Genomic DNA, 12,120 nt, shown 5'->3' with positions numbered 1-12,120 from the left:
TGCAGTAGCTAAAAAAGGTCTCCCAAAAATTAAGGGAGTTTCTTCATCTTCATCCATATCCAAAATCACGAAATCTACTGGAAATATGAACTTATCGACCTTTACCAAAACATCCTCCACAATACCCCTTGGGTATGTGATACTCCGATCCGCCAGCTGTAATGTGATGGTGGTCGCCCTGACTTCTCCAAGATTCAAAGTCCTGTAAACAGAAAAAGACATTAAATTTATAATGGCTCCTAAATCACATAAATCTCTATTTACCTTAGAACCACCAATAAAACAAGGGATAGTAAAACTCCCTGGATCCTTCAACTTTTGTGGCAATTTTTTCTGCAGGATTGCGCTACATTCTTATGTCAAATTCACCACTTCGTTGTCCTGCAATCTCCTCTTCTTAGACATTACATCTTTGATGAATTTTGCATAATTAGGCATTTGTTCCAAGGCATCTGCAAATGGAATATTGATGTGTATCTTCTTGAAGATATCTAGAAACTTGGAAAATTGCTCATCAATTGCCTTCTTCTTAAACCGCTGTGGATAAGGAAGTTGTGACTTGTACATCGGTTTAGATTCAGCTTCCTTCTTGGGCTCTTCAACCACAATTTCTTTAGTCACTGGTTCTTCACTTTCTTTGGCTTTGCTCTGCTCTTTCTCTTCTAACTTCTTCCCACTTCTCAACTCAACTGCTTTGCACTGCTCTTTTGGATTCACTTCAGTATTGCTGGGAAACTGTCCTCTGTTTTGATCCTTCAAAGCATTTGCAAGCTGTCCAATCTGTGTCTCCATGGATTTCATCATAGCTCCCAAACTACACATGTGTGTCTCCATGCTATCCATTTGAGTTTCAGTTCTCGACATCCGCTTGTTATATTCAGTAACAAATGTAGACACCACATCCTCCAACGATGCTTTACCTTCCCCTTGATTTGTATTGAATCCCGGAGGGGGTTTCAACACATTCTTGTTGTTGGCATAAGAAAAGTTTTCATGGTTACGTAAACCAGGATGATAAGTATTAGGAGGAGGGTTACCTCGATAGTTTCCATAGCCTCTGGGATTGATATATTGAGCTTCCTCAGGTGGATGAGATTCATCTATGACAACCGACACACCTGCAGGTTCTGCGATATTCACCTTGTTCAGAGAAGCCACTTGTGTACTCAACGCAGATAGCTGTGCAGTAATGGATGTAAGAGGATCCACACTGTACACTCCTTTCTTAACTCTCATCCGTTCAGATGGCCATTGATAACTATTGATAGTCATCTGTTCCAGCATATCATAAGCCTGAATGGGATCCTTGGCAAATATGGTACCTCCAGCAGCAGAGTCCACAGACATTCTTGTAGGCGTATTCAATCCATTGTAGAAGAACTCTATTTCTTCCCAATCTGCAAAATTATGATTAGGACAACGCCTTAACAAATCTTTGTACCTTTCCCATGCCTCGTATAGTTGTTCTGAATCATGCTGTTGAAAGGTACTGATCTCAATCTTTAGCTGGGTTGCCTTGGATGGTTGAAAGAATTTCTCTAAGAATTTCACAGCCATGCCCTCCCAAGTTGTTATGCGTCCTAGTGGCAATGACTGCAGCCAACTCCGTGCTTTGTCCCTAAGAGAAAAAGGAAACAAACGTAAGCGTATTGTATCCTCAGAAACACCATTTATTTTAACAGTATCAGTAATCTCTAGAAAAGTGCGCAAGTGTAAATGAGGATCAGCTGTGGCAGTTCCATTGAATTGATTCTGCTGAACCATGTTGATTAAGGCCGGCTTCAACTCGAAGTTGTTGGCATTTATTGTCCCTCTAGCGATTCCAGAATAGTGAGCCTGGATCGTTGGCCTGAAATGATCTCTAATTGGCACCAAAGGCAATTCATTGACATCTTCTTCAGCCATGTTTAATTGTTCTTCTCTCCTAGCTTTTCTCAAAGCTCTTGTAGTTCGTTCAATCTCTGGATCAAAGAGCAAAGAATTCGCACGTTGAGATCTTCGCTTAAACTGCAATTACGAACAATAGCAATTTATTAGTACTTAAATTAAAATAAGAAAAACTCTAAATTAAAACTTTGACTAATTGGTAACAAGATTAAAAAATAATCAAAATTAATCCCCGGCAACGGCGCCAAAAACTTGTTGTGAAATTTCCTCGCAAGCGTACAAGTGTCAAGTTTTAGTATAGTGAAAGAGAGAGTGTCGATCCCACAGGGAGTAAAATGAAAAGATTCAATACTTGTAATTAAAATAGTCTTAATTTTATCTAGAAAATCAAACTTCAAGAGTTTTGCAGAATAAATAAAGTAAATAAATAGAAATTATTCAGCTCACACACACACAAATTTTGAGGAATTATCAATCAGAGAAAAATAGTCCAGAGGTTTTGATTTCACTTGGTCTCGACAATATTCAATCCTAATTAATCTATTTTATGAATTTCCTTCGATTAATAACAAAAAACACTTAGATTATTCTATTCCCCTCTCCCGAGCAACAAATAGAGTGTATCAACTTACAATTCGATTTCAATATCCCTATTAAAAATCTAGATGTAGTGATATGTGTAAAATGATGTTCCTTAAAGGTTCTATTAAAGCTATATACTCTCCCGAGCTATATAAACAATTAACAGTGTAGTTCCTATTGATCCTACTCAAAATCCCCTCTCCCGAGCGATGATTCTAAGTAAATATAACAACTCAATTTATGGCCAATAAATTAAGAAGACATTCAATTCTAAAAACACAATTAATCTATAGAAATTCAATTTATTAAAATCAAAGATTCATGAATATGTCTCAACCAAGCTACGTCAACCTCTAGACTAGAAAAGTTTAGTTCATGCTTGAATTCAATAAAAACCAAATAATGTTTAATATCTCAAACATAATTCAACAATCAAAAGAAAATAAAAAGAAGAAACAAAGCCGTAGTCTTTCTTCCGTGTGCGGTCGAAAAGTCTTCGTCTTCGTTCCAAGCAATCTTCAGTTCTTCAACTCCAAAAAACTCACAAAAGTGCTCTCTCGAATATTGTGTGTATTGGTGGCTGATAGAAACCTCCTATGACTCCGAAAAATCCCTTAAATATGACCTAACAATCGTCCAAAAAAATACCAAAGATATCCCCCAAGTTTCCATAAACAATCGGACTCTAAAATTCCAAATAGACGACGGCGCGGGCGCGCCGAAAACAGGGCGGGCTCCCTCTCAACTCGCAAAACATGCTTTTAAAAATTCCTCAACGGCGCGGGCGCGCTCCCAGCTTGACTCTTTATCTCAAACTCTTCATTAACAGCGCGGGCGCGCCTAAGGATAGGGCGGGCGCGCCTCTAGCTCGAACTCAGCCTTTTTTCTTCACTTTTCCAACTCTCGAATTTCCTTGTAAACTTCCATCTTGTAAGCTTATTTCCACTTGAACATATCAAAATCCATAACTTCCTACAAACACAAAAACAACAACAATTTCACGCAATATCTACCAATAAATTCCAAAAGTCAAGTAAAACCATATACAAATTAAGTGCACAAAATGCACTTATCACATATTTGGCCTAAATTAATGGTCTTTCCCGACAAAATGCAATAAACAAGAATTGCCCTGTCGTGCGTGTTGGAAAACGGCGATCAGATCAATCAGAATTGATACCCGGTGCAGCGGAAGTTTAAAAATTTTATATGGAACGATTCCATAATGGGTATCAAAACTTTACGATTAAATTGTGTGTGTAAAAATTAAATAACAATTATAAATTTTTACCTCCAATCTCGAATCGAGATTATGGACACCAACAGATTACTCTGCTCTTGTTGTATCTCCCAGGAACTGATGGACGAACTTTTCTTCAATCAGGTCCACGAACAGAGATTTAATCCCTCTGATAGATTGCACTAGAAAATCTATCAGAAGTTTCTACGAAGAGAATTAACGAATTTGATCCGTTAAACCAGACTGCAATTCAAAATTCACAGGCTGGATTTTCCCGACAGAGAGAGGGAGGGGGCGGCCACTTATTAAAACACAGCTAGGGTTTTCGAAAAATATTTTGTGACCTCTGTTGTGTAATTTCTGTACTGCAATAACTTATTTATAATGTGGGCTGCTAACAGCTTAGGGCCCATTAGTCATAAGTTCAAGCTTGACAAGCAAAGCCCGCATGTTCAGAAATTAATATAAAATTCATCGTGACTCAGATTGATAAACCAATTTCACCAATGTTCACAGAAACCATTTCTGCATCTTTTAGAGTCAAGATAAATTTTCTGAATCCGAATTCAGTGATTTCCAAAAATGCCCATCCCTATGTCATTTTAGGAAATCTTACTCCTCTACTCTTAAATAAGAAGTCCCACTTCTTTGTTCATTAAATTTAACTCTTTAAATTTAACTATCTCAACGGGGATTAAAAATCCATTACTCTGTGTGACCCTCAATGGTTCAGGGATACAGCTAGCCATGGGCTCACAACTCCTTGTGACTCGGAACAATAATTTCCGACTTGCCCATCGAATCATGGTAAGAGCGCCTAGCAACATCGCCCCATGATTCCCTAGGTATCACTGATAGTGCCTGCAAGAACCAATAGATTTTGGTTAGCATACAGTACGGTCCCTTCATCCATATATCCCGATCGAATCAACAACCATTGGTAAATCGAGAGTCGTTCTAGATTCGATAACTATGCAATACATCTTGAAGATCAAATAGTGACATCGCATGTGCTACTAAGAAACCATTTCTTAAAACACATCATGTACTCTGGCCAGAGATTCGTCACACTAATATCTCCTCAGATTGCATAGGATATCCACACTCGCAAGTATGTGGTGAATCCTTGACAACAACGCATCGACTCCTATATGTGTTGTAACTGTACCCAATCCCGACACCTGATGACCCCAATAGAGTCGGTAAACGAGTCAAAGCACAGTACTAGCATATAGAGTCTCAATGATGTTTCAAGTAGTAAGGACTAATGGTGTACAACCAAAACCGCGGACTTTATCCACTCGATAAGTGATAACCACTTGGAAAGTCCGAATAGGGTAGTTCGATCATTCATCATATGAATATCCATTTGCATGCTTCGAACATCTCTATGTTCCCTACCAATGAAACGTGGTACTCTGCATCGCAAATGCTAGTCTCAAAATCGAGCGATCCTTATCCTTATTAACGGACGGCTCAATCGACTAGGAACCGTTTAGAATATACAGTGACTATAAGATGTGTTTCATGATAGACATTCCCATGTACTACCACATCTTACATACACTATAGTATATTCAAGGTCTTTATCAAAACAACAATAGTATATCACAATATAACAATATGAAGAAAGATAAAGTCATTGCCATTAATAAAAGTGTAAATTATATTAAACAAAAGATTGTTTATACAAAGAGTCATCAAAGCCCTTAGCCACAAGTTGGCTCACCGGGCACCCACTCTTTCAATCTCCCACTTGCCCTAAAGCCAACTAGTCATACTACGTAGACCCATTGCTTCGCGATGTTTGTCAAATAATGGTCCTGGCAAGGGCTTAGTAAGTGGATCAGCGATATTGTCTGCAGAGGCCACTCTCTCGACAGTGATGTCTCCTCTTTCCACGATCTCCCGGATGATGTGGTATTTTCTCAGTACGTGTTTGGATCTTTGATGAGACCTTGGTTCCTTTGCCTGAGCAACGGCACCCGTGTTGTCACAGTACACCGGGACTGGACCAACAACTTCAGGAATAACGCCCAACTCTTGGACGAAATTCCTCATCCAAACGGCCTCTTTAGCAGCAGCTGATGCTGCAATGTATTCTGCCTCAGTGGTGGAATCCGCTGTGGTGTCCTGCTTGGAACTCTTCCAAGAGACAGCACCGCCATTGAGCATGAACACAAATCCAGAGGTTGACTTCGAGTCATCCACGTCACTTTGGAAGCTAGAGTCGGTATAGCCTTCCAATTTCAGTTCTCTTCCTCCATATACCATGAACATATTCTTAGTCCTTCGTAAGTACTTAAGAATGTCCTTCACGGCTTTCCAATGCATTTGACCGGGATTAGCTTGATATCTGCTCGTGACACTCAGAGCAAATGGTACATCCGGTCTGGTAGATATCATCCCATACATGATACTACCTATGGCTGACGCATATGGTACATATGTCATTTTCTCTATCTCTTCATGAGTCTTGGGACACATAGACCTGGATAGAGAAACTCCATGACACATAGGTAGATGTCCTCTCTTGGACCCATCCATTGAAAACCATTTCAATATGGTGTCGATGTAGGTTGCTTGAGTGAGTCCTATCATTCTCTTAGATCTATCTCTATAGACCTGTATCCCTAGAATATAGGATGCATCACCCAAATCCTTCATCGAAAATCTACCTGATAACCATATCTTTGTTTACTGCAACATCCCTACATCATTCCCAATGAGTAGGATGTCATCAACATAAAGTACTAAGAATGTCACAGCATCCTTAACTACTTTCTTGTACACGCACGGTTCCTCCGGGTTTTTGATGAAACCAAAATCCTTTATTGTTTCATCAAATTTCTGGTTCCAACTTCTTGATGCTTGTTTTAGACCATAGATTGATCTCTGAAGCTTGCATACCTTATGCTCGCTTTCCATGGATGTGTATCCCTCAGGCTGCATCATATAGATCTCTTCCTTAATGTTTCCATTAAGAAATGCAGTCTTCACATCCATCTGCCATATCTCATAGTCATACCAAGCAGCTATGGCAATAAGGATTCTTATGGACTTGAACATTGCAACTGGTGAAAAGGTTTCATCATAGTCAACTCCTTGTCTTTGAGTATAACCTTTCGCCACCAATCGCGCCTTGTAGGTCAATACCTTACCATCAGGCCCAAGCTTTCTCTTGTAGATCCATTTACACCCTATTGGAACAATTCCATCGGGAGGATCTACTAAAGACCAAACTTGGTTTGTATGCATCGAATCTATTTCCGACTGCATAGCTTCAAGCCATAAATTTGAATCCGCATCAGAAATTGCTTCTTTGAAGTTTCTTGGATCACATCCAACATCGGGTTCATCTTGATCCCCTTCAAGAAGAAGACCATATCGAATAGGAGGTCTAGAAGTCCTCTCGGATCTTTTAGGTATAGGCGTGTCTATCAATGGTTCCTGAGGTGTAGGATCATTATTTTGTATTTCGGGTTCCTCTCGAATTTCTTCGAGTTCCATCATCTCGCATTTCTTATCCAATAAGAACTCCTTCTCCAAGAAGGTGGCATTCCTTGAAACAAACACCTTTGTTTCAGCAGGATGATAGAAATAATATCCGATTGAATTCTTCGGATACCCTACAAAATAACATAAGGTGGATCGACTATCCAACTTATCTCCCACTGTCTGCTTCACGTAAGCAGGACATCCCCAAATCCTCAAGTACGAATACTTAGGAGCTTTGCCATTCCATAACTCGTATGGTGTTTTATCCACTGCTTTAGTGTGGACGTTGTTCAACAACAGTACCGCCGTTTCAAGCGCATAGCCCCAAAACGAAGGTGGAAGCTCAGTGAAGCTCATCATGGATCGAACCATGTCCAACAAAGTTCGATTACGACGCTCCGATACACCATTTAGCTGAGGTGTCATAGGAGGAGTCCACTGAGAGAGAATCCCATTCTCTTTCAGTTAGTCCAAAAACTCGGTACTTAAGTATTCTCCACCTCGATCCGATCGAAGTGCTTTAATACTTTTACCTAGCTTGTTTTCTACTTCAGCCTTGAATTCTTTGAACTTTTCAAATGCTTCAGACTTATATTTCATTAAATATAAATACCCATACCTCGAATAATCATCAGTAAAGGTAATGAAGTAGGTGTGGCCAAATTGAGTACCAATTCTAAATGGACCACAAACATCTGTATGGATCAAATCCAACAGATTTTGACTACGCTCAGGTTTCCCCTTAAATGGAGATTTAGTCATTTTTCCTTTCAGGCAGGACTCACAAGTAGGTAGAGAGTTAATATCAGACATATCAAACATGCCCTCTCCCACTAGCTTGTTCATCCTCCTTGAGGAAATATGACCTAGCCTAGCATGCCAAAGGTTTGCCGGGTTTTGACTATCGATTTTCCTTTTGTTTGTTGTTACCGGTTTATCAACATAATTTATTGGAACGTCTTTTAATTTTAAGTTATATAGATCGTTTTCAAGTTGTCCATTTCCAATCAAACATTCATTCTTGTAAATATTGCAAATCCCATTCACAAAATTGCAAGAATAACCATCTCTATCAAGCATAGAAACAGAAATAATGTTTTTAATCAAATCTGGAACAAATAAAACATCTCTCAAAAGTAACTTAAAATCGTTCTGCAAAATTAAATAAACATCTCCCACAGCTTTAGCTTCAACTCTGGAACCATTTCCGAGCCTCAGCTGGGTCTCACCCATTCTAAGCTTGCGACTTCTTGTCATCACCTGCAAATCATTGCAAATTTGAGATCCACATCCGGTATCCAATACCCAAGAAGTAGCATTAAGTGAAACATTTATTTCAATATAGAACATACCCTTCGCAGTTCGCAACTGCTCTAGATATTCCTTGCAGTTACGTTTCCAATGACCGGGCTTCTTGCAGTAATGGCAAACATCCTTGGACTTTTCCATGTTTGAAGCCTTTGTCTTGTACTTCTTCTCGGGTTCAATTTTCTTGGGTGGGGCAGAACGTTTCTTACCCTTTGTACTTGGCCCCTTCTTAGTAGAAGAAGAGGAGCCCACCAAGAAAGCCGTTTTATCCTTCTTTAAAGTGGATTCATATGTTACAAGCATATTGACCATCTCTTCAAGGGAGGCCTCTATCTTGTTCATATTGAAATTCACCACAAATCTGTCAAACGAAGAAGGAAGAGATAGAAGTAATAAGTCCACGTTGAGTTCATGCTCCAACACCAAATCAAGCGTTACCAACTTCTGTATGAGCCAAATCACTCGTACCCCATGATCACGGACCGAAGTCCCTTCACGCATGCGACACGTCATTAGCTCTTTTACAGTAGCGAACCTTTCAGCTCTCGATTGAGCCCCAAAAAGTTCCTTGAGTTGTACGTGAATGTCAGCAGCATTCACGGTGTCCTCAAATCGCCTCTGTAGTTCATCAGACATCGAGGCTTGCATATAGCATTGGGCCTTGATATCATGGTCCCACCATGTATCAAGTTTGGCCAACTCTTCTGGACTTATATCAGCTGGTGCTTCCTTCGGAGGAGATTTTTCTAACACGTAGAGCATCTTCTCCGAGGTCAAGACAATCTTCAACTTACGGAACCATTTCGTATAGTTTGCGCCAGTCAGTTTATTATGTTCGAGGATAGAGAATAGTGGATTGCGCGAATTTATCTTAATGAAATACTGAAAAGAAACAGACAATAATCAGTGATTGTTTAATTAATTTACTAAGACATAAAATAGGCAAAATTTATTTTATGAATCTCACTCCCACTATTTTAACGATTTCACTACCCTCTAGTGAAAACGGAAAACTGTTTTCCTTAGTGAGAACATGGAGTCCAATTGACAAACTATGGTCCCGAATAATATCAGCCAACCATAATTTTCAAAAGGTAGAGCCCAATTGCTTCCAAAGCAACCTCCACGTTTTTACCTCATGTCCAATAAGGGCCCAATAATATGACGCCGTTTATTGTGACATGTCAAGATGACCCATCAATATTAAGTTGTGATGGACGGTCGCCATGTGGATCCCCCAATAATATGAGCCGATCCCATGAGAGTTCCACCCAACTTACAATATGTGTCGATCCAATGTACAACTTTCCGACGAACGGGCCCCCCCAATAATATGAGCCGGACCGTATCCGCGGGTAGCATCTCATACATTGATCGTTGATGGAAGGTAGGAACATTTAAACAATTTTAAATTTCCTTTATTTATCTTGATATCAATTTTAAATCATATTTAAAATGAGGGATTTTAATTTTGAAAATTTGTCTCATCATTTTAAAATTTGTATGCTTGCGGGATTCATACAATTTTGTCTAAAACATGCATACAACTATAATATCATATATTATATAGGATGATCGATTCCATTTCTAATCGATCCGTGGTTGCCAATCACGAGTCTAAGTCCAATCCTAGGTAATATGCAGGTATGCAATGCAATCCTATTACATTGAGCTTCCAATTTACATTTCTTCAGTCTTTATTGTCTGCTGGGCCCACCTCCGTCTTCAAATCTTCATCTCCCACTAAGTCTAATGTATTTACAATAAATAACCATGACAAGTAGGGGATACATTTTAAGGGGTGGAAACGGGCCATAAACCAGACCCACTTTTATTACATATGACAATTCATATTGGGCCATAAACCAGACCCATTAATAAATCCAACAACAATAAAAACAAATGTAAATTCTTAACATACACCTACAAAATTGGTCATGGCAATCGATCATCCTTATCCAATAACATTTAATTCAAAATTAATTTATTGGATAACATGCAATGGCAATTAAATTTAAAAAGATAAAATCATATTCCATATATAAAATCTTATTTTACATACAAAATCATATTTTATCTTTTTATCAAATAAAATCATATTTTACATATAAAATCCAATTTTATACATAAAATCATATTTTACTCAATATTTTCATAAGATCATATCTTATCATCAATTGTACAAAAATAATTAATTTCATAAAATCTGATTTAACGGATAAAATCTATAAATTTTCCAAAAATTCAAATTTATCCAAAAATCAATTTTAAAATTTTCGGACTCGAAAAATTCGATCCGACGCCTCGTGGACCAATCAAACACAATTTTCGATCGGACCAAAAATAGAATTTTAACATATTAAAATTTTAATTTTAAAATTAAAAAATTAATTTTTCGCGAGCCGCCAGGGACGCTCCCGGGCTGCCCGCGCCCCAAAGGGGCTCGGGCCGGGCAGCGACCCTCGCTGCCCGTGTTTTTGCCCGAAAAAATTTTATTTTAAAAAAAAAAATTTATTTTGTTTCAAAAACCGAGGCTTAAAAATTTTTGTACAATCGATTAATTTAATCGCTTGATCTGAGCAACCTGGCTCTGATACCACTGTTGGAAAACGGCGATCAGATCAATCAGAATTGATAGTCCAGAGGTTTTGATTTCACTTGGTCTCGACAATATTCAATCCTAATTAATCTATTTTATGAATTTCCTTCGATTAATAACCAAAAACACTTAGATTATTCTATTCCCCTCTCCCGAGCAACAAATAGAGTGTATCAACTTACAATTCGATTTCAATATCCCTATTAAAAATCTAGATGTAGTGATATGTGTAAAATGATGTTCCTTAAAGGTTCTATTAAAGCTATATACTCTCCCGAGCTATATAAACAATTAACAGTGTAGTTCCTATTGATCCTACTCAAAATCCCCTCTCCCGAGCGATGATTCTAAGTAAATATAACAACTCAATTTATGGCCAATAAATTAAGAAGACATTCAATTCTAAAAACACAATTAATCTATAGAAATTCAATTTATTAAAATCAAAGATTCATGAATATGTCTCAACCAAGCTACGTCAACCTCTAGACTAGAAAAGTTTAGTTCATGCTTGAATTCAATAAAAACCAAATAATGTTTAATATCTCAAACATAATTCAACAATCAAAAGAAAATAAAAAAAAGAAACAAAGCCGTAGTCTTTCTTCCGTGTCCGGTCGAAAAGTCTTCGTCTTCGTTCCAAGCAATCTTCAGTTCTTCAACTCCAAAAAACTCACAAAAGTGCTCTCTCGAATATTGTGTGTATTGGTGGCTGATAGAAACCTCCTATGACTCCGAAAAATCCCTTAAATATGACCTAACAATCGTCCAAAAAAATACCAAAGATATCCCCCAAGTTTCCATAAACAATCGGACTCTAAAATTCCAAACAGACAACGGCGCGGGCGCGCCGAAAACAGGGCGGGCTCCCTCTCAACTCGCAAAACATGCTTTTCAAAATTCCTCAACGGCGCGGGCGCGCTCCCAGCTCGACTCTTTATCTAAAACTCTTCATTAACAGTGCGGGCGCGCCTAAGGATAGGGCGGGCGCGCCTCTAGCTCGAAC

General features: G+C 38.6%; 1 non-coding gene across 1 annotated transcript; it reads left to right on the top strand.

Moving 5' to 3' along the window:
- Positions 1-1,402: 1,402 nt before the first annotated feature.
- LOC140876989 (small nucleolar RNA R71) lies at positions 1,403-1,508 on the top strand. Its single transcript, XR_012149211.1, has one exon. It is a non-coding gene; the product is annotated as a small nucleolar RNA R71 (small nucleolar RNA).
- Positions 1,509-12,120: the final 10,612 nt, after the last annotated feature.

Source organism: Henckelia pumila, chromosome 1, assembly GCF_033568475.1.
Source record: "Henckelia pumila isolate YLH828 chromosome 1, ASM3356847v2, whole genome shotgun sequence".
NCBI classification, from domain to species: domain Eukaryota; kingdom Viridiplantae; phylum Streptophyta; class Magnoliopsida; order Lamiales; family Gesneriaceae; genus Henckelia; species Henckelia pumila.
The sequence above is the reverse complement of the archived record's forward strand: the minus strand, read 5'-3'. Positions and strand labels throughout refer to the sequence as shown.